This window comes from Arvicola amphibius, chromosome X (genome assembly GCF_903992535.2).
Source record: "Arvicola amphibius chromosome X, mArvAmp1.2, whole genome shotgun sequence".
NCBI lineage: Eukaryota > Metazoa > Chordata > Mammalia > Rodentia > Cricetidae > Arvicola > Arvicola amphibius.
In genome coordinates this window covers 94,376,321-94,402,214 of record NC_052065.1, presented here as the reverse complement: position 1 = coordinate 94,402,214, position 25,894 = coordinate 94,376,321, and the positions used below count along the sequence as shown (strand labels likewise).

At 39.3% G+C, this 25,894-nt stretch overlaps 1 protein-coding gene across 5 annotated transcripts in view; it reads right to left on the bottom strand.

The window, feature by feature from the left end:
• The window catches only part of Gprasp2 (G protein-coupled receptor associated sorting protein 2), a 40,588-nt gene that overhangs the window by 6,761 nt on the left and 7,933 nt on the right, over positions 1–25,894 (bottom strand). For 3 of the 5 annotated variants that reach the window (XR_006020712.1, XR_006020709.1, XR_006020710.1), the window contains exon 6: positions 18,165–18,208. The exons of the other annotated variants lie outside the window; for them this stretch is intronic. The gene's annotated coding sequence lies outside the window, so the exon portion shown is untranslated. The remainder of the gene's footprint in view (positions 1–18,164; positions 18,209–25,894) is intronic. 5 annotated transcript variants of the gene reach the window in all.

Below are 25,894 nucleotides of genomic sequence, written 5' to 3'. Positions count from 1 at the left end.
CACAGTTCAACCTCAAAGATAGACATCACCTCAGAATAAAGGGTTGGGGAAATTTTTTCCAATCAAATGGACCTAAGAAACAAGTTGATGTAGCTATTCTAATATCTAACAAAATATACTTCAAACTGAAATCAATCAAAAGAGACAAAAAGGACATTTCATATTAGTCACAGGAAAAATACATCAAAAAGAAATCTCAATTCTGAACATCTATGCCCTAAATACAAAGGCAACCTCATATGTAAAAGAAATATTTTTAAAGCTTAAATCACACATTATAAACCCCACACACTAATACTGGGAGACTTCAACATCCCACTCTCACCACTAGACAGGTTTATCAGGCAGAAAATTAACAGAGAAATAAGGGAAATAACAGATGTTATGGTTCAAATGGACTTAACAGACATCTATAGAACACTCTATCCAAACATAAAGGAATCTACCTTCTTCTCAGCACTTCACGGAACCTTAAAAAATTTGACCACACACTCGGTAACAAAACAAACCTCAACAAATACAAAAAAAATGGAATAACACAATCTACCTTATCAGATCACCATGGTATAAAACTAGAAGTCAACAGCAATACTAATTCCAGAAAACCCACAAACACATGGAAATTAAACAATGCTCACTTGAATCATCAATGGGTCAAAGAAGAAATAAAGGAGGAAACAAAAGACTTCCTAAAATTTAATGAAAATGACAACACAACATAACCAAATTTATGGGACACAATGAATGCAGTGATAAGGCGAAAGTTCATAGTACTAAACACCTACATAAAGAAGCTGGAAAAATCCCACACTAGTGAATTAACAGAACATTTGAAAACTTTAGAACAAAAAGAAGCAAACTCACCCAAGAGAACTAGACAGCAGGAAACAATCAAATTGAGAACTGAAATCAACAAATAGTAACAAAGAAAACAATACAAGGACAAAGAGTTGGTTCCTTGAGAAAATCAACAATATAGACAAACTTTTATCCAAACTAACCAAAAAGGCAGAGAGAGAATATCCAAATTAACAAAATCAGAAATGAAAAGGGGGACATAACAACAGACACGAAAAAAATCCAGTGAATCATTAGGTTATATTTCAAGAACCTGTACTCCACAAAATTGGAAAACTTAAAGGAAATGGACAATTTTCTGGACAAATATCACTTACCAAAATTAAATCAAGACCAGATAAGCAAATTAAATAGACCTATAACTGCTAAAGAAATAGAAACAGGGCCTGCAAGGGGACCTGACAGTCTGCCAGAGGATCCATCATTCTTTGGGGTGAGTGAGGAGTGAGTGCCCGAACCAGGGCAGCTGCACTGAGAGGGACCACCGACATTCCCCAACTCCCCCGGCCAACTGCACACTTCCTGCTCTTCCTGCAGGGGTTTTTCTCCCCGGATACTGCCTCTCTCTTCCTGTCCCTTCCCAGCTTGCACCCAGAATCCCCCACCCCCACCCCCGCCTCATCCTCCCGTCTTTGGGGCCACAAAATCCCACAGCTCAGCCTGTTTGGGCACCCGGGACCTGGAATTGAGTGCACCCAGGCCGGTGGGAGGTCCCCTCCTTCATTAGCCTGCCTGAGGCAAGGTAGGCCCTTTGTCAGAGAGCTGCTTGGCCTGCAAGGAGACCTGACAGTCTGCCAGAGGATCCATCATTCATTGGGGTGAGTGAATTTAATTCATTGGGGGTGAATTGAACTTCTAAAAGAAGACCCAAAGGGGATTATTCAGAGGAACAAATGGGCAGGCGCCAATGCAAGAATTCCTCCAACAATTTGAAAAACAACATGAAAGCACCAGAACCCAGCGAAATTATGACAGGAGGACTTGAACACACTAATCAAGAAGAAGTAGAAAAAATTGACTTTATGAAAGTAATAGAGTCCCTTAAACAGGAGGTGAAAAACTCCCTTAAGGAAATGGACGAGAAGAATAACAAAAAGTTTGAAGAATTGAGTAAATCCATAAATGATATCCTAGGAAACCAAGAAAAAACAATGAAACAGATAATGGAAACAGTGCAAGACTTGAAAACTGAAATGGAGGCAAGGAAGAAAACACAACCCGAGGGCCAGCTGGATTTGGAAAATCTATGCAAACGAACAGAGACTACAGAAACAAGCATAACCAACAGAATACAAGAGATAGAAGAAAGAATCTCAAATTCTGAAGATACCATAGAGAAAATAAATGCACTGATCAAAGAAAACAGCAAATCCAACAAATTCTCATCACAAAACATTCAGGAAATCTGGGACACAATAAAAAGACCAAACCTAAGAATAATAGGCGTAGAAGAAGGAGAAGAAATACAGCTCAATGGTTCAGAAAATATATTTAATAAAATTATAGAAGAAAACTTCCCAAACCTAAAAAAAGATATTCCTATTAAGGTTCAAGAAGCTTACAGAACACCAAATAGACTGGATCAAAAAAAACCATCCCCTTGCCATATTATAATCAAAACACAAAACATACAGAATAAAGAAAGAATATTAAGAGCTGCAAAGGAAAAAGGTCAAGTAACATATAAAGGTAAACCTATCAGACTAACACCTGACTTCTCTATGGAAACCATGAAAGCCAGAAGGTCCTGGATAGATGTTTTGCAGAAACTAAGAGACCATGGATGCAAGCCCAGATTACTATACCCAGCCAAGCTTTCATTCACTATAAATGGAGAAAACAAAATATTCCAGGATAAAAACAAATTTAAACAATACATAGCCACAAATCCAGCCTTACAGAAAGTAATAGAAGGAAATTCACAAACAAAGCAGTCCAGCATTGCCCAAAATAACTCAGACATCTAGCGACCCTTCACCAGCACATCGCAAAGAAAGGAAACACACAATCTCTACTACCAAATAAAAAATGACAACCGGAGTTAACATCCACTGGTCATTAATATCACTTAATATCAATGGACTCAATTCACCTATAAAAAGGCACAGGCTAAGAGATTGGATACGAAAACAGGATCCAACATTCTGCTGTTTACAAGAAACACACCTCAACCACAAAGACAGACATCTACTCAGAGTAAAGGGTTGGGAAAAGGTTTATCAAGCAAATGGACCTAAGAAACAAGCCGGTGTGGCCATACTAATTTCTAACAAAGTTGACTTCAAATTAAAATCAATCAGAAGAGATGGAAAGGGACACTTTATACTCATTACAGGAAAAATCTATCAGAATGAAGTCTCAATCCTGAATATCTATGCCCCTAATACAAAAGCACCCACTTATATAAAAGAAACATTACTAGAACTCAAGACAGCCATCAAACCAAATACACTGATAGTGGGAGACTTCAACACTCCTCTTTCACCAATGGACAGGTCAATTCGACAGAAACCTAACAGAGAATTAAGAGACTTAATAGAGGTAATGAACCAAATGGACTTAACAGACATCTATAGAACATTCCACCCAAACAGGAAAGAATATACCTTCTTCTCTGCGGCTCATGGAACCTTTTCGAAAATTGACCACATACTTGGTAACAAAGCAAACTTCCACAGTTACAAAAACATATTAGTAACCACCTGCATCTTATCGGATCACCATGGATTAAAATTAGAATTCAACAACAATGCTACCCCCAGAAAGCCTACAAACTCATGGAAACTGAACAGTCAACTACTAAACCACAGCTGGGTCAAGGAAGAAATAAAGAAAGAAATTAAAGTCTTTCTTGAATTTAATGAAAATAAAGACACAACATACTCAAACTTATGGGACACTATGAAAGCAGTGCTAAGAGGAAAATTCATAGCACTAAGTGCCCACTTAAAAAAAACGGAGAAAGCACACATTGGAGACTTAACAGCACACCTGAAAGCTTTAGAAAAGAAAGAAGCAGACTCACCTAGGAGGAGTAGAAGACTGGAAATTATCAAACTGAGGGCAGAAATCAACAAAATAGAAACACAGAAAACAGTCCAAAGAATCAATGAAACAAAAAGCTGGTTCTTGGAGAAAATCAACAAGATTGACAAACCCCTAGCCAAACTAATCAAACGGCAGAGAGAGAACACACAAATTAATAAGATCAGAAATGAAAAAGGGGACATAACCACAGACACAGAGGAAATTCAGAGAATCATTAGATCTTACTACAAAAGCCTGTATGCCACAAAATTGGAAAATGTAAAAGAAATGGACACTTTTTTAGGTAAGTACCATATACCAAAGTTAAACCAGGACCAGGTAAATGCTCTAAATAGTCCTGTTAGTCGCGAAGAATTGGAAACTGTTATCAGAAACCTCCCTACCAAAAGAGCCCAGGACCTGATGGGTTCAATGCAGAATTCTACCAGAACTTCCAAGAAGACCTAATACCTATACTCCTTAAGGTATTTCATAATATAGAAACAGAACAGTCATTGCCAAATTCCTTTTATGAAGCTACAATTACCCTGATACCTAAACCACACAAAGACTTAACCAAGAAAGAGAATTAAAGGCCAATCTCACTCATGAACATCGATGCAAAAATTCTCAATAAAATACTGGCAAACAGAATCCAAGAACACATTAGAAAAATTATCCACTATGATCAAGTAGGCTTCATCCCAGAGATGCAGGGCTGGTTCAACATACGAAAATCTATCAATGTAATCCATCATATAAATAAACTGAAGGATAAAATCCATATGATCATCTCATTAGATGCAGAAAAAGCATTTGACAAAATTCAGCACCCCTTTATGATAAAGGTCTTGGAGAGATTAGGGATACAGGAGTCATTCCTAAATATAATAAAGGCTATTTACAGCAAGCCGACAGCTAACATCAAATTAAATGGTGAGAAACTCAAGGCCATCCCACTAAATTCAGGAATGCATCAAGGCTGTCCACTCTCTCCTTATCTCTTCAATATAGTGCTTGAAGTTCTAGCAATAGCAATAAGACAAAACAAGGGGATCAAGGGGATTCGAATTGGAAAGGAAGAAGTTAAACTTTCGTTATTGGCAGATGATATGATAGTGTACATAAGCGACCCGAAAAACTCCACCAAAGAACTCCTACAGCTGATAAACTCCTTTAGTATCAATGCAGGTTACAATATCAACTCCAAAAAATCAGTCGCCTTCCTATATACAAAGGATAAGGAAGCAGAGAAAGAAATCAGAGAAGCTTTACCTTTCACGATAGCCACAAATAGCATAAAATATCTTGGGGTAACTCTAACCAAGGAAGTGAAAGACCTATTTGACAAGAACTTTAAGTCTTTGAAGAAAGAAATTGAAGAGGATACCAGAAAATGGAAGGATCTCCCTTGCTCTTGGATTGGGAGGATCAACATAGTAAAAATGGCAATACTACCAAAGGCAATCTATAGATTTAATGCAATCCCCTTAAAGATCCCATCAAAATTCTTCACAGATCTTGAGAGGACAATAATCAACTTTATATGGAAGAACAAGAAACCCAGGATAGCCAAAACAATCTTATACAATAAAGGAACTTCTGGAGGCATTACCATCCCTGACTTCAAACTCTATTACAGAGCTACAGTATTGAAAACAGCTTGGTATTGGCATAAAAATAGAGAAGTCGACCAATGGAATCGAATAGAAGACCCAGATCTTAACCCACAAACCTATGAACACCTGATTTTTGATAAAGGAGCTAAAAGCACACAATGGAAGAAAGAAAGCATCTTCAACAAATGGTGCTGGCATAACTGGATGTCAACCTGTAGAAGAATGAAAGTAGATCCGTGTCTATCACCATGCACAAAACTCAAGTCCAAATGGATTAAAGACCTCAATATCAATCTGAACACACTGAACCTGTTAGAGGAGAAAGTGGGAAGTACTCTACAACATTTGGGCACAGGAAACCGCTTCCTACGTATAGCCCCAGCAGCACAGACATTAAGGGCAACATTGAATAAATGGGACCTCCTGAAGCTGAGCAGCTTCTGTAAAGCAAAGGACACTGTCACTAAGACAAAAGGCAGCCTACTGACTGGGAAAAGATCTTCACCAACCCCGCAACAGACAAAGGTCTGATCTCCAAAATATATAAGGAACTCAAGAGACTAGACTTTAAAATGCTAATGAACCCAATTAAAAAATGGGGCACTGAACTGAACAGAGAATTCTCAACAGAACAAGTTCGAATGGCCAAAAGACACTTAAGGGCATGCTCAACCTCCTTAGCAATCAGGGAAATGCAAATCAAAACAACGTTGAGATACCATCTTACACCTGTCAGAATGGCTAAAATCAAAAACACCAATGATAGCCTTTGCTGGAGAGGATGTGGAGTAAGGGGTACACTCATCCATTGCTGGTGGGAATGCAAACTTGTGCACCCGCTTTGGAAAGCAGTGTGGAGGTTTCTCAGGAAATTTGGGATCCACCTACCCCAGGACCCAGCAATCCCACTCTTGGGAATTTACCCAAGAGATGCCCAATCATATTACAAAAGCATCTGTTCAACTATGTTTATAGCAGCATTATTTGTAATAGCCAGAACCAGGAAACAACCTAGATGCCCTTCAGTGGAAGAATGGATGAAGAAAGTGTGGAATATATACATATTAGAGTACTACTCAGCGGTAAAAAACAATGACATCTTGAATTTTGCATGCAAATGGAGGGAAATAGAAAACACCATCCTGAGTGAGGTAACCCAGGCCCAAAAAGATGAACATGGGATGTTCTCACTCATAATTGAGTTCTAGCCATAAATAAAGGACATCGAGCCTATAATTCGTAAAAAATCCTAGAGAAGCTATATAAGAAGGTGAACCCAAGGAAAAACATATAGTTATCCTCCTGGATACTGGAAGTAGACAAGATTGCCGGACAAAAAATGGGAACATGGGGGTGGGGTGGGATGGGGGGAGGGGGGATGGGGCGAGAAAAGTGTGAAGTGGAGGATGGGAAGAGCTTGGGGGAATAGGATGGTTGGGATATAGGAAGGGTGGATATGGGAACAAGGAATTATATATCTTACTTAAGGGAGCCATTCTAGGGTTGGCAGAGACTTGACTCTAGAGGGGTTCCCAGGTGTCCAGGAAGACGCCCCCAGCTAGGTCCTTGGGCAGCTGAGGAGAGGGTGCCAGAAATGTCCAGATCCTATTGCCATACTCATGAATATCTTGCATATCACCATAGAAACTTCACGTGGCATTGGATGGAGAAAATGACAGAGCCCCACATAGGAGCACCGGACTGAGCTCTCAAGGTCCCGTTGAGGAGCAAAAGGAGGGAGATCATGAGCAAGGAAGTCAGGACCGTGAGGAGTGCGTTTACCCATTGAGACGGTGGGACAGATCTAACGGGAGACCACCAAGTCCAGTTGGAATGGGACTGATGGAACAGGGGACCAAACCGGACTCTCTGAATGTGGCTGACGGTGGAGGAGGACTGAGAAACCAAGGACAACGGCAATGAACGTGAACTCTACAGCATGGACGGGCTCACTGTGAGCCTTGTCAGTTTGGTTGCTCACCTTCCTGGACTTAGGGGGAGCTGGGAGGACCTTGGACTTAACATAGTGAAGGGAACCCTGATGGCTCTTTGTCTTGGAGAGGGGTGGAGTGGGGGTATGGGTGGAAGGGAGGGGAAGGAAGGGGGAGGAGGAGGGAAGGAGATGGAAATCTTTAATAAAAAAATGAGGAAAAAAAATTAAAAAATAAATTTTAAAAAAGTGGGAAAAAAAAGAAATAGAAACAGTCATCAGAAAACAAAAACAAAAAAACCCCAGGACCAGATGGTTTTATCTCAGAATTCTACAAGATTTTCAAAGAAGAACTAATAGCAATAATTCTCAAATTGTTCCACATAATAGAAACAGAAGGTACAGTGCCAAACTCTTTTTATGAGGGTACAATTATCCTGATACCCAAACCACAGAAAGACATTCCTAAGAAAGAGAATTACAGACCAATCTCCCTCATGAACACTGATACAAAAATACTAAATAAAATACTGGCAAACTGATTCCAAGAACACATCAGAAAAATCATCCACCATGATCAAGTTGGGTGCATGCAGAGATGCAGGGATGGTTCAACATATGAAAATCTGTCAACGTAATCCACCATATAAACAAATTGAAAAAAAAACTACATGATCAATCTCATTAAATGCTGAAAAAGCTTTCCACAAAATACAACATCCCTTCATGATAAAGGTCTTGAAGAAAGCAGGGATACAAGGAACAAACCTAAACATAATAAAGGCAATATACAACAAGCCAACAGCCAACATCAAACTAAATGGAGAGAAACTCCCAGCGATCCCACTGAAATCAAGAACAAGACAAAGTTGTCCACTCTTTTCATATCTATTCAATATAGTTCTTGAGGTTCTAGCTAGAGCAATAAGACAACAAAACGAGATCAAGGGGATAAAAATAAGAAAAGAGCCGGGCGGTGGTGGCGCACGCCTTTAATCCCAGCACTCGGGAGGCAGAGGCAGGCGGATCTCTGTGAGTTCGAGGCCAGCCTGGTCTACAAGAGCTAGTTCCAGGACAGGCTCCTGCAAAGCTACAGAGAAACCCTGTCTCGAAAAAACAAAAAAACAAAAAAAAAATAAGAAAAGAGTCAAACTCTCACTATTTGCTGATGATAAGATAGTTTACATATGGGACCCCAAAAATTCTGTCAAGGAACTTCTATATCTCATAAACACCTTCAGTAATGTAGCAGGATACAAGATTAACTCAAAAATATTAGTAGCCCTCCTTTACACAGATGATAAATGGGCTGATAAAGAAATCAGAGAAACATTGCCCTTCACAATAGCCACAAATAGTATAAAATATCTCACAGTAACTCTAACCAAACAAGTGGACAAGAACTTTAAATCTTTGAAGTAATAATTTGAAGAAGACACCAGAAAATGGAAAGATGTCTGATGGAGGTGGGTCATCTGTCTATGTGTTACTTTCACTGGTTAATAAAGAAACTGCCTTGACCCTTTAATAGGACAGAAAATTAGGTAGGCAGAGTAGACAGAACAGAATTGTGGGAAAAAGAAAGCAGAGTCAGGCAGACGCCTCAGGCAGTCGCCATAGCTCTCCACTCTGAGATGGACACAGGCTAAGATCCTTTCTGGTAAGCCCACCTTGTGGTGCTACACAGATTACTAAATATGGGTTAAAGCAAGATGTGAAAATTAGCCAATAATGGGCCAGGCAGTGTTTAAATGAATACAGTTTCCGTGTAATTATTTCAGGTGTAAAGCTAGCCAGGCGGCCGGGAGCTGGGCAGGAATGCAGCCCCGCCATACCATCTACAGAGTGGCACCCAACATGGGGCTAAATCCACTTAAAAACCTGAGAGGGCTTTTTTAAAAAGGAGAGAGTTTAACACAGCTTTTTGCTCTTTGCTAGGACGTGCCACAGAGAGATTTCCTGTTTCAGCAACAGTGGCAGAAAAAAAGCTGAGTCATTTTAAAACGTGGCTTCCTGGGCCCTGCCACGGTGCATACTCTGGCTATGGAGCATTTCTGGGCCCATTCGGGGTCGGGAACAAAGTAGCTGAGACCATGCCTGTGGCTCAGCTCTTCCTGCCTGGGTAGGCCTCAAGATCAGGTCTAAAAAGTGGCAATTTTGAAATACCAGTTTCTGGGCTGTGCCACCATCGCGATCTCTGTCTGGCCTCTGTGGGAGACAGAGTCTTTGAATGGAACATTTGGAGTAAAATGCTACTATTTGTTTGATGGCAACTAGACTTACTGTAGGCCTAAAAGGGGGTCATTGTGTGCTATGGCTCAGAGGCACAAGCAGCTCCGCCATGTTAGCTGTGCTGTGTGCATGGCTCAGAGGCACAAGCAGAGAGGCTCCGCCAGTCTGAACTATGCTGGTCTCAGGCAAGAACTATCCTAATTACCATAATAACAGCACAGTTAAGGTTTAAACTGGGCAGGACACAGGCAGTACCGTATTACCTCTACAAGGTGCAACTTAAGTTTTTAAGAAGTGCTTAGCATTTTAATAAATGCTCCTGGGTAGTAAAGAATTACAGATTCACAATAGGACAGATTCAGACATAAAAGACCTTTAAATAGGTCACAGTATTGGATGAATGTACGTAGGCCTGAGAGAGAAAAAAAATACAGAGAATAAAGTTGATGCCTTAAAAAGGATAAAATCTTTAAAGAGACAGAGTAAACAAAAATAAACCATGTAAAAATGGAAAATTCTCAGAGAGCCTGGATTATATGTATTATTGTGTTTTCTTTGAATTTTTTGTCTATGAAGGAGCTAAGTACAAAAAACCATTTCATTAAATGGACTGCCAAGCCGAACCTGCCTATATGTTCTAAAGGTATCTTGACTTCACAATTTGGATCTAAGGATATCATGCCTTGGAAAAGAGTTTCTTCTTTTGTTTTCACAGAGGATGAGACCCTGTGGATTGCTTCTATCCCAGTATGGTATGATTGACCATGCCCTCCTGAAAGGTTGCATCAGTGAACACCTTCAGAAAATCACTTCACTCAACTGACAACTGAGATGAACCTGGCACACAGGTTATACCATGAAAGACCTAAATAACAGCACCCCCATTCAGCATGAAGCAGTTTGGAGAGAAAAAACTGCACCCATATTCCCAAATATTGTCTATAAATGTTCTTTTATGTTTAAAAGGGGATATGATATAGATATAAACAATTTACATTGGTATGGATTTTAAGGTTAATTTTGTTATATGTATTATATTTCTGATCTTGATTAAGGTATTGTGATTATGTAGTTTATTTAAAATGCAATGTATAATTAGGAAATATAGGTTGTTACTGGATAATCATCGATAATAGTAAAGCTTGTAGTTATGTTAGTTAGATTTTCTAGATATATAGAGATATATTTCAGTTAGATAGGCATTCTTCATATCTTTCAAAGACTACAGAATATGGCATTTAAATGTTTTAATAACTTAGGGCTTTTCATGACAATGAGACTCCTGGCAGCACCAATCTACTTCAAGAGGAAGATGGGCATCAAAGAGGCTCCTTATGGAGTTTGATAGCCATTTGGGCAAGAAACTGCTCTTGCCTGGACTGTTGCATAAACTGGACACAGAGAACCCACAGAGAGAGAGGACTGCTGAACTTGCCTGCAGGTGAGATGGTCTTTCAGTGTTCCTGATTCATGAAAGAGTCTGTGAGACATTCTACAGGACACAGCAGAAAATGACTGAACTGTCTTTGAAATTTCTTGCTTCATGGAAATGTCTGCTGGATACTATGGGCCTAAAGGCCAAAGATGGATGCCCCAACGGTACAGAGGAACTTTGGGTGTCTGTCCAGGCAGCGAGATGTCTCTGTCATTTCTAGAGTTTTAAAAGTTACTTATTTCTTGTTTACTTAGGTAATAATTATATCCTTCTAGAGTCTTTGATGGAGTTGAAGAATGGATAGTTATAGTTTTCCTTAGTTATGATAAAATAGATATAAATATTGTAACTGTAATTCTTGCTTGATAACTGTTTTGTTATATGTAATTTTACTATGTTAAAGTTAAAGCCTTTCTTTTTTGTTTAAACAGAAAAAGGGAGAATGATGGAGATGGGTCATCTGTCTATGTGTTACTTTCATTGGTTAATAAAGAAACTGCCTTGGCCCTTTAATAGGACAGAAAATTAGGTAGGCGGAGTAGACAGAACAGAATTGTGGGAAAAAGAAAGCAGAGTCAGGCAGACACTTCAGGCAGTCTTCATAGCTCTCCTCTCTAAGATGGACACAGGCTAAGATCCTTCCCGGTAAGCCCACCTTGTGGTGCTACACAGATTACTAAATATGGGTTAAAGCAAGATGTGAAAATTAGTCAATAAGAGGCTAAAACTAATGGGCCAGGCAATGTTTAAACGAATACAGTTTCCATGTAATTATTTCGGGTGTAAAGCTAGCCAGGTAGCCGGGAGCTGTGCGGGAATACAGCCCACCATACCATCTACAGATCTCCCATGCTCTTCGGTAGGTAGAATTAACATAGTAAAAATGGCAATCTTACCAAAAGCAATCTACATATTCAATGCAATGGCCACTAAAATCCCAGCAAAATTCTTCACAGACCTCAAAAGAACAGTACTCAACTTCATATGGAAAAGCAAAAAACCCAAGATAGCCAAAACAATACTGTACAATAAAGGAAGTTCTGGGGGCATCACAATCCCTGACTTAAAACTCTACTACAGAGCTAGAGTACTGAAAACAGCCTGGTACTGGCATAAGAACAGACAGGAGGACCATGGAATTGAATTGAAGACCTGGATATTAATCCACACACCTTCAAACATCTGATTTTTGACAAAGAAGGAAAAAATATCAAATGGAAAAAAGAAAGCATATTTAACAAATGAGGCTGGCATAACTGGATAGCAACATGTAGAAGAATGAAAATAGACCCATATCTATCCCCATGCACAAAACTCAAGTCCAAATGGATCAAAGACCTCAACATAAAGCCAGCCACACTGAACCTTATAGAAGAGAAAGCGGGAAGTACACTTGAATACATTGGCATAGGAGATCACTTCCTAAATATAACACCAGTAGCACAGACACTGAGAGATACAATTAATGAGTGGGTGTAGGGGAATGTGGTACTGTAGTGTTGCAGGGATATCCTGACTTATTGGGAAGCCAGGATAAACTTAGAGCCATAATAGGACAGCTCTGGGGGGGAGGGAGTAGAGCTACAATAGGACAGCACTAGATGCTGCAGCTGCAATAGGACACTCAACTCTGGAGGAAAGGAGTCCTGACTATCACTATGGGGAAGCCAGGATACCTAGAGCTGCAGTAGGACAGCTCTGGAGACTTGAACTGCAATAGGACAGCTCTGAAGGCTCGAGCTGCCAGGGGACAGCTCAGCCCTGGAGGGCAGCTGTCCTGACTAGGGCAGCCAGGCTGCCTGAAGGTGGGGTGCGGTGGGGGGATGGTCTCCCTGCAGGATATAGGGATCCTGCTCTTCTCCTGGAGAGCTGCCCCAGCTGAGCTCTGCTCTGTTCCCTTATGGGAGCGTCCTAGCAGAGCTATCTGCTTCTTTCTCCCGCCCAAGATGTTTTTTCTGCTAACACACTGCTAGGGGAAGCCCCTGTAGAAATGTAGGAATCTCTTCCTCAGGCTCTGGTGAAAAGTTAGTTTTCCTCTGCTGGCCTTGCTCAGCCCCCTTAAGGAGTGTCCTAGCCAGGTTCTTCTGTTCTTCTCTGCCTCCTTGCTGAGGCCCCCTAGGGAGTGTCTCAGCAAGATTTTTCAGCTCTGTCCCCTAAGGGATGTCTCATCCAGGTTCTTCTGCTCTGTGCCATGACTCTTTTGAGAAAGAGATTTATTTGGGAAGGAGGAGTCCAGGAGAGTGACTGCCTCTGCCAGGGAAGGAATTAATGACAGCTCTTAACTGAAGGGGTGGAGAGGCTTATATAGGGCTTCTTAAGGGCCAAGTTTTCCCAGGGAAAAGGGGGATTGGTTAGTTTTTCCTGCTCAGGTATTGGTAAATTTAGCTGGTCAGGGGCAGAGATAACTCTGACTTCATGGCTTAACTGTGTTTCTTTCACTGGTTCTTTTTAGCTTTTTCACTCTAATCTTAGGACCAGGGCATATTTCCTTCACTGGCTCTGATTCTAGGAACAAAGTGTGTTTCTTTGACATGAGTTTTAGAGCCAGGGCACATGTTTTTAATCCTGTGTTCAGGGATAAAGATGTTTCTCTCCGTGGCCCAGGTCTCAAATACAGGGTATGTTTCTTTCTCTGACTCTTGAGTTCAGAGTCAGAGTGCTCAGTGATTGGTTGGTTTCCTGCTCCAGTTGTCCTTTTTTACACTACAATGGGACCTCCTGAAACTGAAAAGCTTCTGTAAAGCAAAGGACAGGGTCAATAAGACACAACGGCAGCCTACAGAATAAAAAAAAGATCTTCACCAACCCCACATAGGATAAAGGACAGATCTCCAGAATATACAAAGAACTCAAGAAACAGGACATCAAAAGAACAAATAATACAATAATAAAGACCTAAACAGAGAACTCTCAACAGAGGAATCTAAAATGGCTAAGACACTTAAGGAAATGCTCAACATCCTTAGCCATCAGAGAAATGCAAATCAAAACAACTCTAATTCCATCTTATACCTGTAAGAATAGCCAAGATCAAAAAAACTGATGACAACTTATGCTAGAGAGGATGTGGGGTAAAGGAAATACTTCTCCATTGGTGGTGGGATTGCAAAGTAGTACAGCCTCTTTGGATATCAGTATGGCAATTTCTCAGAAAATTAGGAAACAACCTTCCTCAAGACCCAGTAATACCACTTTTGGGTATATATCCAAAGGATGCTCAATTGTGCCACAAGGACATGTGCTCAACTATGTTCATAGCAGCATTATTTGTCATAGCCAGAACCTGGAAACAACCTAAATGCCCCCAACCAAAGAATGGATAAGGAAAATGTGGTACATTTACACAATGGAGATACTACACAGCAGAAAAAAAATGACATCTTGAAATTTGCAGGCAAATGGATGGAGCTAGAAAACATCATATTGAGTGAGGTAACCCAGACCAAGAAAGGCAAATATCATTATTTACTCACTCATAGGTGGCTTTTAGACATAAAGCAAACTAGCTTACAATTCACAATCCCAGAGAACCTAGAGAACAATGAGGACCCTAAGAGAAACATACATAGATCTAATTGACATGGGAAGTAGAAAGAGACAAGATCTCTTGAGTAAATTGGGAGCATGGGGACCATGGGAGAGGGTAGGAGGGGAGGGGAGAGGAAAGGGAGGAGTAGAAAAAATATATAGTTCAATAAAAACAATTTAACAAAAGAGCTCATGGTCTCTTGAAAGAAATCACCACATCTTAAAAACAGCAGTACTGCATAGAGCTAGACCAATCGATACCCACATTCTATAGGAACAGGAGGGAAGATTGATTACACCTGCTTAAAAGTAAGAAAACACTAAAGTCTTTAATCAACCAACAAACACTCCTTTATTTGGGATAATTGCTAAGCCAGTATAATTTCTAACTGCATTCTAAATCCTTATCCTTATGCCCACACACAAGTGTAGCTTTTTACCCTCCTTACAGAAACATTTTTAACTGCCAATGGAACTACTAAATCCGCAATTAAATCTCATTTGTGCTGAGAACAAAAGATCATCGGGTGGTTAAGCCTCAGTTGCTAATCTACAATATAAACTCTACACAGGAGGCTCAGGCAACATCTCAGAAGAGGAAGTAGAAAACTATTAAGAGCCAGAGGAACAAGACAGAAAAAAGAGAGATCTCGTTTTGTAATACAATTTGCTAGCTTGTGTCTTTTGATGGAGAGAATTGTACTATTAATATTGTTATTATTGAAAGGTGTATATTGATTCCTGTCATTTTGTTAATTTTGTAGTTTTGAGTGTTTCATAGTCTTTTTTAAAAAATAATTTTAGTATGGGTATATGTGTATTTCTATGTGATCTTGTGCACACTGAGTACAGTATCCTCAAATGTTGAAAGGCGCATAGGATCCCAAGTCAGGAGATAGAAGTAGTTGTGAGCCACATGATATGGGTGCTGGAATCCCACTCCTTTGCAAGAGCAGTACATGCTCTTCACTGCTGAGCCATCTCAGTTCTGACATCTTTTGTCTAACCATTATCTTAATCTGTTTACCAGCTTCTCGGTAGCCTTTTAGGTGTGTTTATTTTCCTCTTAATTTTGAAATATTCTTTTGAGTATCCTCTATAGGGCTGGCATGGTGGTTATAAAATCCTTTAGACTGCATTTTCACAGAACATTTTATTTCTCCCTCAATTACAGTTTATAGTTTTGCCAGACATATAATATTAGATTGGCAATTCTGATTTTTCAGAAATTAAAATATATTCTTTCAAGACCTTCTTACTTTTATAAGGTTCCCACAGAAAAGTCAGCATTTATTCCTATGGCCTATCTTTCTTTATATGTGACTTGGGTCTTCTCTTTTGCAGCTTTCAATACACTTGCTGTGTTCTATTTTAGCTATGGCTTAGGGATTTTCATATGGCATGGGGATTTTCTTTCTGGTCCTATCTAGTTGGTGTCCAAAAAGACTTTTGTATCTGGATGTGCATCTTTCTCTAGATTTGGGGGATTATCTTCTATGATTTTATTGAGAATATTTATTTGACACGAAATGCCTTCTTTTATGCTTATAATTAATAAATTTTGTCTTTCCATGGTGTCCTAAAGATCTTGAGTGTTCTATTTATGTACCATGGACTTTGACTGAGTCTAATTCCAATCCCACTATTGTGTCTTCACCCCCACATTTCTATCCTTCTTATGGCCCATTCTATTCGTTAGGTTTTCCATTAAAACTTAAATTTCATTTTTATTCAATAATTTCATACAAGGATACAGTGTATTTCTATCATATCCATCAGCAGCACCTGTTTCTCAGCCCCACCTCCCCCAGATCCTCACATTTGACCTACTATATTTTTCCTTTCCAATATCAATGCAGTTGAATTTTTTCACAGCATTTCTATCTCTTTGTTGAATTTTGTATCTACATCTTAATTGATTTCCTCTTCTCATCTAACTAACTGTTTATGTTCTCTTGAAATATATTTAGTTTCCTCTTTGAGTTGTTTGAAAATATTTATTATGGCCTTTTTAAACTGTGTGTCTGGAATTTTGTTTATTTTCACTGGAGCCGTTACTATAGGATTAGTTATTGGAGGAGACCAGTTGTCTTGAGTTTTACACTGGACCCTGCCCACCTGGGATTAGAGCATTGGTTAGCATCAGAACATCTTGTTATTGTTGCTTTATTCAGGTCACTTTTTATTTTTAGTGAAAGTGTCTGAAGTGTTCACGAAAGACTAGTCTGTAGTAGTGTTGAGGTCGTGTTTTCCTCTTTTAGACTGCTACTCAGGGAACCAGGTTGTATCCTTAGACTCCACTGTGGCTTGAGTACTGTTTGCAACTAAATTCACTGGCCAGTAGTAAATGCAGAATGAGCAATGAGAATAAGTTGATTACAAAACAGTTTCTATTAAGTCTTAATTTGGAAAATAAAGGGACACTAATAGTATGTGGTAGTATGTTAGTTATTGCAGATATGAGTGGAGAAAATTCAGGGAAAGAAGAAAGAAATCATAGTTGGGTTAGTGACTAACATTAGATTGCTGCTTGACAGGATATATAGGAAGGGAACACACTTAGGAACTAAGAAACAAATTAAAAACACATAGGAGGAATATTGTTTATTTATAGGAGTTTTGTTTAAAGGTATACTGGAAAGAAAGAAACAAAGATTTAAACTCACATAATGTAAAGCCATCTTCTCTCTTCGTAGGCTGAGTCCTAGAGACTGTAAACTAGGATAGCTTGTATCTCTAAACATAATAAGATATGGAAGGAGGAGGAATAGATGGCAAAGGATCAGCCATAGGTTGCTACACTGACCCTTGGGTATCAGATAAATAAGGAATCACTGGGTAGAAACTACTGGAGTCAGATTGTTGAATGTCCTTGTGACCTCATAAGATGACATGGGATGGAGGCACATCATACCTCAAATTGGGCCTACCAAACATCAAATGGCAATGGGGAGCTGGGACGTAAATATGGGCACAGCCCTATTATCAAATGGTGGTACCACAGCTGGCTGAAGTACTGGGTGTATTCTATAACCTCAAATGGCAAACTGGAGCCTAGGCCAAAGTACAGGCTTGCTCCCTACATAAAACAGCCTGCAATAGAGTCAGGCTATCCAAAGTGCTGGATAAAGCCATTTTATATATGTGATGTGAAAGTGGAAATGAGCCTGAGAAAAGAAAAACTAGCAAGATGGTAGAACAGGGAGAGGGAATAATGCAAGAATGACCATTCTAACAAAAGGCATTTGAAACTCAATGCAATCCCAGTAATAATCCCCATCTCATTTTTCATAGAAATAGTAAAAAAAAATGTTAAAATTTATATTGAACTATGGTGGTATATTATTTGTATTTTAATAAATAAATCTTACCTGAAGATCATAGGCAAAGCTAAAACCATTAGAGGTCAGGTAATGGTGACACACACCTTTAGTCCCAGCATTTGGGAGAGGTAGATGAATCTTTGTGAGTTCCAGGCTACCCTGGGATACACAAGATCAATGCAGAAACAAATCCAGGCGGTGGTAGCTCATACCTTTAATTCCAGTACTGGGGAGTCACACATCTTCAATCCCAGCACTAGAGGGAATATAAAATGGGAGGAGAGGGGGGCTTAGTCAGTAGAGTTTATGGTTGCCTAGCCTTGGTAGAGGTAAGACTTTTCTAGTGGCTTGGCTGCTTTGCTTTTCTGGTTTTCAAGTTTAACCCCAATTTCTGTCGCTCAGTTTTTATTGTTCATGCTACATTGAACCCCAAAGACCCTGGATAGCCAAAACAATACTGAACAAAAAGAATAGTATTGGAGAGACTGCCATTCCAGACTTCAAGATCTACTAAAGAGCGGTAGTAATAAATACAATATGATATGGGCAAAAAGGGACTTGTAAAGTAATGAAAGAAAAGAGAAGACTCAAACATGAGCACAATACCTGATATCTGACAAAGAGGCAATAAAATATAAACTAAAGAAAATATATCATCTTCAAGAAATGGTGCAGGGAAAACTGGATGTCCACAGGCAGGAAAAATGAAATTAGACTCATATCTATCACCCTGCACAAAAATTACCTCCAAGTGAATGAAAGACCACAATCTGAAACCTGAAATGCTACAAGTGCTAAAAGAAAATGCAGGCAGTATCCCACAAAACTTAACTTAGGAAAGGACTTTCTGAATAGGACTCCATTTGCCAAGGGTTTAAGGCCAACAATTGAGAAGTGGAAAACTCGTAAGGCTAAAACGTTTCTGAACAGAAATGATCAATAGAGTAGAGAAGAAACACACAATGTGAGACAATCTTGTCCAGCTATACACCTGACTAATAATTAATAATCAGAGTATACAAAGAACTCAAAAAAGTCAAGGAAATAAATGACTTGATTAAAAATGGACGAGGAATCTAAACAGAGAGGTTTCAATATAAGAAATAAAATAATGGCTAAGAAATACTTCAAAATTGTGCATCATGCTTAGAAATTAGAGAAACAACTCTGGTGTTTAATTTTACCTAGTCAGAATTGATGGAGGATTCTCATTGGCTAATAAACAAACTGCCTTGGCTTTTTTGATAGGGCAGGATTTAGATAGGTGGAGTAGACAGAACAGGAAGAAGGAAGTGAGGTAGATGGCTCAGTCAGATGCCACGCCTCTCCTAAGTGAGACAGACTGCCATGCCTTTCCTCAGTGGGACAGATGCGATGAAGCCAGCCGCCAGGTCAGACATGCTGAATCTTTCCCGGTAAGACACCACTCGTGGTGTTACAAAGATTATTAGATATGGGTTAGTCAAGATGTGAGTAAGAGGCTGAAACTAATGGGCCAGGCAGTGTTTAAAAGAATACAGTTTCCGTGTAATTATTTTGGGGCATAAGCTAGCCAGGAGGCCGAAAGCCGGGGAACACAGCCTGCAGCTCCTCACTACACAGAATGATTAAGATAAGGAAAACAAATGGCAACAAACGTTGGCATGCTTGTGACAAAAGGGGAGCCCTCATTGTTGGTGGGAATGCATATTGGTGCAGCCAGTCTGGAAACCAATATAGAGAATTCTCAAAAAACTAAAAATAAATCTACCACGACCCAGCTATATCATTCCTTGGCATATGTCCAAAGGAGTCAAAATCCCACTCCACAGATAATTGTTCAGCCATGCTCATTGCCACCCTAATTGCAATAACTAGGAAATGGAAACAACCTAAATATACTCCAGTAGATTAATGGATAATGAAGATGTGCATACAATGAAACACTATGCAGCTATAAAGAAAAATGAAATTTGTGGGTAAATGGATAGACCTAAAATGGATAGATATAAAAGTTTGTATTGAGTGGTGTAACTCGGATCCAGAAATGCAAATGTTACATTTTCTCTCTCATCTGCAATTTTTAGCTCCAAATCTCCATGAATGAGTTAACATGGAGTAACTGCAGATGCTAAGTAAGTGTAGCTACCACCCCTCATCAAAGGAGCTTCTCTTGTCAGCAAATGGACACCATCACTGAAAGCCACAACTGGACACATGCAGAGATCAAGAATCCTGGGGAGCACCATCCCTATATATACATATATATGTGTATGTGTACAATACACACACACACACACACACACACACACACACCACAGTTCCTTCATCTATGATTCAGGAAACATCATGGAAGAGGTAAAGATTTTTAAAACCAGAGTACCAGGAAGTCTCTCAAAGAAATGGATGCATGAACAAGATCTGTAAAATGGCAATATCAATAGACATGCTAAGGCAGATGGGGGAACATCTCCCAGGATGACATGGTGGGGCAAGGAACTACAGGCATGATGATGACTCCTGAGAGAGAAAGAACTGACCTGTCCCATGGATGAGTCAACTAATGGGCTGTCCAATAAAAAGTGGTCAGCCCTGCAATCATATAAACACAATAAATAAAAACATACCCAAGGAGAAGTATTTATATATTTGTACATGTGCAAGCATGCACACACACACAGCAATAATAATCAGTGAAGAAGAGGCTTTCAATTTGAGAGTGTGGGTATTTGGAAGGAGTTGGAGAGAGGGAACTTGTGAAGGACTGAAGGGACAAAGTGATAAAATTTTATTTTAATTAAAATATGTGAAAATAAATTTATAATAAAACAACAAAAGAACTTGTTAGCTGAAGCCAAATAGCATAAAAAGAACAAAGCTAGTACCCAAGCTAAAACAGACTATAAACCTACAGTTACCAATTGTATGATATTGGCATCAAAACAGACACCTGGAAAGGATTAAAAAGCCTAGCATGAAATTTGTGCATTTATGGCCAAGTGAATTTTTACAAAAGTGCTAAAAGAATACACAACAGGGAAAGAACACAGGGGCTGGCAAGACAGCTCAGCAGGCAAAGGCACTTATTGCCAAACCTGCCAACTGTAGCCAGCATTCTTGTCAGATTTTCTGTGGACGGCCAGCTAGCAAATAATGGCATGGAGACTTATTATTAATTATGAAAGCTTGGTCTTACTTTAGGCTTGCCCCACTAGCTCTTATAACTTAAATTACCCAGCTTTTATTAATCTCCATTCTGCCATGTGGCTTAATTACCTCTACTCTGTACTGGATGTCTGACCTCTTCACTGTCTCCCTGGTGTCTCACTAGAGAATCCGCCTTTCTTCTTCCCATAGTTCCTCTCTGCACAGAAGACCTGTTTATACCTTTTCTGCCTACCTGTTGGCCACTCAGCTTTTTATTAACCCAATCAGAAGCTGCCTTAGGAAGAGACACATTTTTATAGTGTACACAAATATTCTGCAACAGACAATCCCCAGGATCCACATGATGGAAAGAAAAACTGACTCCTGAAAGTTGTCCTCTGACCTCCACGTGAACCTCCCTCAAAAATACACAGAGACAAGCCCTCCCCCAACACAATAAAAAAACTTAATTAAAATTTCTTTTAAAAAAGAAATGATAATCTTTTCAATTTGGGTGCTGGGAAAACTGAGTATCAACCTGCAGAAAAAAATGAAACTAGAATCTTATTTCTTGCCATATACAAAACAAAATCAACTTAAAATATATTAAAGACTATTTCAGTCACTAACCAAGAAAATGACCCACAAGCTTGCCTACAGGCAATCTAATAAAGGTATTTTCTCAATTGAGGTTCCTCTCCCCAAATATGTCAAGGTTTGTGTCAAGTTGACAAAAATCAACTAGCACATCATGATTCCAGTCAGAATGGCTATTATCAAAATAACAAAAGATAGTGAGGGTTAGTATGTGAAAAGAGTGTCTTAAGAAAATGCCATGTGACCCAACAATCCTACTACTGCTATTCATCTAAGTCTATAAGTTAATTATTTATTTAGCAGTATTATTTGCATGAGTTAATACAAAAATCAAAGTAACTGTCCATCAATGGATAAACAGATAAGGAAAATAGCATATATACAGAATGAAATACTTTTCAATGTTTAAAAAATAAAACTCCATCACAATACCTTAAAAGAACCTGGTATCCACTATGTTAAGAGAAATAAATAAGGCACAGAAATACTACATGATCTCATTCATATGCAGAATCTTTTCTTTGATCACTGGCAATAGATTCTTCTTTCCTACAATACATCCCAACCACAGTTTCCCCTTCCTCCACTCTTCCCAGCTCCTTACTACCTCTGCTCTCAGCAAGATCCACTTCGGAAAAGAGCAAGCCTCCAAGAGATAATAGTCAAACAGGACAAAACAAGATACAATTAAGACATAGTAAAAGCTGGATAATGCAACCCAATAGGAGGAAAAGAGTCCCAAGAGCAAGCAGAAGACTCAGAGACACATCTGATCCAACTTTTAGAAGTCCCACAAGAAAACCAAGCCACACAACCATAGTATATGCACAGAGGACCTGGTGTAGACCCATGTAGGCCCCATGCTTGCTGTTTCAGTCTCTGTGAGCTCTTATGAGTCCTGCTTAGTTAATTTAGTGGGATATATATGTAAATCTTTATTCATAGAACTGTAGAGGGCAGGTATAGAGTAATAGATTAGGAACAGATATATCTCTTTAGGAGAGAGAAAAAGAATAGATAGATATGAATGGAAGTGGGGGCAGGAATGGGAGGGTCAAGTCGGGACAGGGAGGATAGAGGGGGATTGTGGGATGGAATGAAGAGAGAGAGAGAGAGAGAGAGAGAGAGAGAGAGAGAGAATTAAGGGACATTTGAGGGGTAGTATGGAAACCTAATATAGCAAACTTTCTAGAAATATACACATACTCATAAATATCATACTCATATTTAGATCATATATATATATATGATCTAAATGAAATTGCCAATAACGGGGAGGACAGAGTCCCAATTGGCCATCTTTTGTCACCAAGTGAAGCTTCCAGTACTGAGATTAGGTTACATCTAATTGAGTTGTCCAATAATCCCCATGGATATCCATAAACAACTCAGGCTGTTGCCAAGACTATAGGTTGCTCTCCACAAACTGAGAGAAAGGCCCTATTGCTGAAGACAACACCTACACAACTTATTGAACCTGAAGATGTCAAGTTGGTCTTTGGTTAAGTATGCTACTCTATATACTATCAAAACAGAAACACAAACATCAAGCCAGTCACAAACCCTTTAATCTACAATGTTACCCTGTTTGTAAGACATGCTAGGGCAATGGTGTCACAAGCCTGTGGGAGTAACCAACCAATAAGTGATTTGATCTAAGGCCTACTCCACAAGATATAACCCTTATCTAACACTACTTGGATGATCAAGTACCAGAGACTAGATAGCACAAGGACATAGAATAAAACCAAATAATACGAGTCTAAAGCAAGAAAAAATATATAGTGATAAAATGACTTGTAATGATATTCTGCTATACTCATAAACCAGTGCCTTGCTCAGCCATTATCAGAAAAATGTCCTCCTGCAGCAGCTGGGAACAAATGCAGAGACCCACAGCCCGACATTATGCAGAGAGTGAGAGACCTTGAAACACTAGGCCCTAAGTGTCTCCATCAGATCCCTCCCCTTAAATTAGAATAAAAATCTCATCATTCATACTCTTCTCTCACCCCTTTGGAGAAATATTATAGGCTATTTTATGTAACATCAGGTCCAGTTCAAATATTACCTGCCCTCATATGTTATTATCAAAGGAGATTTGTCATCTTTGCAGTTATCAAGGAAATAAGTGTGTTTTCTCACAGCACAGGTGAAGTGCTATTACAGTCCTTGATCCTGCATCAATTTCAAAAGAACAACCTTCGGTCAGATCTCATCTATAAAATATCAACTGATTTTCTATCAAGGTTTTCAAGGTTCACTGGCATTTCTTAAAGCTCAACCTTTCTGTTTCCAAATTGTAACACTGCCTTTCAAGTTAAAGAGAGAACTAGACGTAAGAAAGTTTAAAAGTATTCATAACTGGAAAAAAATCTGAGAGCTTATCCTGCCTGCTCCACTTGTGCTTATCCCTATTAGCACATGCACATATGTGCATCAACACATCTGTTATGTAGCTGTAATAAAAAAATGGCAGTCATGAAGGGGTTAAATATTTGCTTGGCAGTAGCTATGGAACCTAGACATAACCTGCCAGGTTAAAAGTTTAAGTTCCACCAACACTAATACAATCCTGACAAGATTTCCAGGCTGAATGGGTGCTGATAAAATATAACATTGGTAATTTTAGAAACTACCTAAATTACAAGTGAATGACACAAAGTCCTGTACCGTATTGTTACGTATACGACACAGGCAGGCACCTCCTCCACTCTAACAATCTAAGATGTGTAGGATCAGATGTTGGCTTTACAGATAGTAATTTGGAGGTGCCTTCTAAAACTGTAGATAGTGGCACAATTGTTCTTACGTCAAGTTTTCAAAATCAATCACCTAGAGCTGGAGTCAGACTCCAGATATTGAGGAACACTGTCACCAAGATGATCACCATCAGTCAGTGAGATCGACGCTGGTCTTGATTATCAGTCATTCATACTTCCTACTGACAAATTATAAATGTAATGGTTCCAACATGGGGTTTCATAATTCACTGGAATAATTCACATGAGATAAGGTGTGGAAGAATCTTAACCACAGCTTTTCTGCCCATTCCATATGGAGACAGGGTGTATCTCCCTTTCCTAGTATGGTTATAGCCTTGAAAATAAGAATTTTTAATTTACTTTTCGTGTGCATATGTGGGAGTTATGGTAAGCATGTATACATGTATCATGTGCAAGCATGTTTGGCAAGAGGCCAACACAGAGAATCTTCTACTGCTCTCCACCTTATTTCTGGAGACATAATATCTCACTAAACGTGTGACTTAGCAATTGGCTAAACTGACTGGAGAGAAAGCTCTGGGGTTCCTTCTGTGTTGGCCTCCTGTTTTCAGCCTCTCAGCCCTGGGTTTACAAGTGTGTGCCACCATCTATACCTTGCTTTCTACACGGAAGCTACAATATCAGCTCAAATTCTCATACTTTTATAGAAAGTAAACAATTTCCCTAACACTCTGATGTTAAATATTTTGGGAGGGATTCATTTATATTAGCATTATTAAGTGCCACTGTTATTGAACTGAGTATTTAGTCCCACTTTCCTCCTTGAACCTTGAGCTAGCCTCAAATTCCAAACTTCTACTAATAGGATATTTCCTTCTGTGATTGTTCACATCCTACAGCACAAAGACACCTTGTTACTCTTACACGTCAGGAAATTTCAAGGCTTTTAAAGCTCTGTGTCGAGAACCAGGGATGGAGATCAGCTAGTCTTTACTATGCCACGCCATGCTTGCAGTCTTCTCTAAAAGGAACACAGGAGAAAACAGCTCTTGAGAGAAAAACCTCAACACTGAACCAATACTAATATTACAAGAATTCTGTTGAAAGTATGGCAGAGAATAACATGAAATGCTTCAGGAGATGGGAATATTAACTATGCTGATTTCATCATGACACACTATATACATGTATTGCATTATCACAGTGTACCCTATAAATATAAACAACTATTATCTGCCAAAAATAAGAGAGGACGCAGGAATTTTCATTCTCAGCTCCTAGCACAGAACTCATTAAGTCTTAGAGTTTCCTCAGTAACAAATACAATATGGACATGTCTTAACATTTGGCCTCAGTTCCTTGCTCCATAATACATGAGATTCTCAGAGGAGAAGAGTCTTGGAATCTCTCAAGTATTCAAACTTGCATGTTGATGAGATGATGGTGACTAAGCTTTCCAGGTAGCATTAAGATAGGGCTGGTCCCCAGCAAAC